Here is a 2,963-nt window from a genome sequence, read left to right as displayed (position 1 = left end):
CCCTTTTTCTCTTCCAGAATGAAGAAAGCAGGAAATACAGTTAAGGTGGTGCCTCCCACCCTGCACACCCAAATCTCTCTCTTTTAAGTCCTTATGTGACATCCATTATTGTCGAAGCAGAGTACCTCAGTCTGTACTATATCACATAACACCCCCGGGAGGCAGGGAAGTAATATTCTCCTTTCATGTATGGGGAAGTGGGGCACAAATTGGGCCAGATTTTTAAAGGTCTCAAGGCACCTAACTCCCATGGATTTCAATGGGAGTTAGGGGCCTAAATGTCTTTGAAGATGTGGGCCTAAGTGACTTCTACAAGATCACAGAGGAAGACTTTGGTGGATCAAGGTATTTTTACGCTCTCCGATTTTAAGTCGAGAATTGACCATTAGGTCACCTTGTCTGACCTTCTATACAAGGCAAGCTATAGAATTTCACGCTGCTCTGCTGAGCCCAACAACTTGGGTTTGACTAAACCCGGGGTTCTCAAACTTTGTCACAGTGAGCTATGAAAAAAATGGCTGCACCTCCCCCTAGTTTATGAAAACCATATAACAAACTGCCAGCAGCAGCGGAGAAGTAAGGGTGGCGATCCTCCCCCTCCTTGTTAAAGCAGTAACAGCCAGGGAAACTGAGTCCTCTGGGGCTTGTGGGAGAAATGTGGGGTCTGGCCCACCGGGGCCTCTGCATATCACCCTCAGTCCAAGGGGCTGGTGGAGAGATTTTATGGGACCCTGAGGATGATGCTGAGGACTTTTATGAATCAGTATCCGCAGGACTGGGAAAAGGACCTGCCCCACCTGTGGTACAGGGAAGTGCCCCAGGAATCCACAGGGTGCTTCCCTTTTGAGCTGCTGTATGGGAGGAGAGTGAGGGGACCCCTGGACCTGGAGTAGGGATGACTGGGAGGAGAAGGGGGAAAAACCCTGGTGGATCTCTTCCTTGAGATGGGAGCCAATCCTCCCATCAGGTGTCCCCTGTTCAGAGTCACTGGGAAAACAGCCCAGAACCTGGAGAGAGAGGTCAAGGACATGCTGGCTTCAGAGGTGACCCAGCTGTTCAACAGCCCATGAGCCTCACCCGTGGGGCTGGTCCCCAAGAAAGACGGGTCGATCCGATTCTGGGTTGACTATCGGAAGCTTAATGCCATCACCATGTCCGATGCCTACTCCATGCCTCAGCCTGGTGAGATACTAGACAAGCTGTGGGGGGCTCGTTACTCACTACTATGGATCTCACCAAAGGCGCCTGGCAGGTGCCTTTGGACCCAGGTGCCAGGTTGAAATCTGCTTTCACCGCTTTGGGGCTCTTTGAGTTCTTGGTCCAGCCTTTTGACCTCAGGGGTCGGCCACCTCCCAGCACCGGGTGGTTCCGTTACTGAGGGGGATGGAGAACTTGGCCTTGGCTTCCATTGGTGACATCTATGTCTTTAGCCAGACCTGGGAGGAAGACGTGTCCCAGGTGAAGAGGGTGCTGGGCTGCCTCAAGGAGGCAGGACTGCGGGTAAAAGCTGGAAAGTGTAAGGTGGGGATGGCAGAGGTGTTGTAGCTGGGCCACAAGGTGGGGGAGCCTTCCCCAGGAAAAAGGGGGGTTAGTGCTTGGGGGGATATTTTGGGGGAAGACGTCTCCAAGTGGTCTCTTTCCCTGTTCTTTGTTTAAAACGCTTGGTGGTGGCAGCATAGGGTTCGAGGACAAGGCAAAGTTTGTACCTTGGGGAAGTTTTGAACCAAAGCTGGTAAGAATAAGCTTAGGGGGTCTTTCATGCAGGTCCCCACATCTGTACCCTAGAGTTCAGAGTGGGGAAGGAACCCTGAGAGGCCTGGTGTAACTCCCACCAAACAATGGGAGAAATGTTGGGGCATCCATGGGAACGTTGGTGGGTTCTAACTTCCCCAGGTCACCGGCTAAAGTGACCCCGCTCAGTTCGGTCTCAAAGGGGAGAGAGATGTGATGAAGTGGGGATGTTCTTAATGTTTTCTCTGAATACTGTGTGGGTGCCTCAGTTTCCTCCTTGCAGTTGTTAAGTATCTAGGTGGTGGGATAAGGGGGTGTGATTGTTGCAGAGCCCAAGAGGGCCAGTGTGATGGTGTCTGCACAGAGAATGGCCGACACCCTGTCTCCTGGAAACTGATGGCATGGGCCCCTCCCCTGCAAGGTGCCAACTGAAGGTGTTGGAGAACAAAGAGATCAGGTGGCCTCCTTGCCCAGGAAAGAGACAAAGGCCAGAGGAGGGGCTGGAGGGGGTTTCAGTTTAGAGCTGGCTGGGGAAACAGAGGGAGGCCCAGAACCAGGGTCTGGGCTCCCCACCGCGCAAGAGGGACCTGACTGAGGGGTCCTCTTCTCTGTACCTACAAGCTCTGTTTTAAACTGTGTTCCTGTTGTCTAATAAATCTGTTTTACTGGCTGGCTGAGAGTCATGGTGAATCGCAGGAAGTGTGTGTGGGGGGGTGCAGGGCCCTGACTCCCCCATACTCCATGACACCAACCACCCCAATGACCCCTCATTGAGAAACAGATCCCCCAGCCACCCCACCCCAATCACCCCTCACTGAGACACAGAACCCCCAGCCACCCCACCCCAATCACCCCTCACTCAGACACAGACCAACCAGCCACCCCACCCCAATCACCCCCCCGAGACAAAGACCCCCCAGTCACCCTAGCGCAATCACCCCTCACTGAGACACAGACCCCCCCAGCCACCACCCACCCCAATCACCCCTCACTGACAAACAGACCGCCCAGCAACCCCCACCCCAATCACCCCTCAATGAGACACAGACCCCCCCAGCCACCTCTCCACCCCAATCACCCCTCACGGAGACACAGACGCCCCCCAGCCACCAGCCACCCCAATCACCCCTTAGACAGAGACCCCCCCAGCCACCACCCACCCCAACCACCCCTCACTGAGACACAGACCCTCCCAGCCACCACCCACCCCAACCACCCCTCAGTGAGACACA

Source organism: Natator depressus, chromosome 24 (genome assembly GCF_965152275.1).
Source record: "Natator depressus isolate rNatDep1 chromosome 24, rNatDep2.hap1, whole genome shotgun sequence".
In the NCBI taxonomy this organism is placed as follows: domain Eukaryota; kingdom Metazoa; phylum Chordata; order Testudines; family Cheloniidae; genus Natator; species Natator depressus.
Note: the sequence above shows the minus strand (reverse complement) of the source record.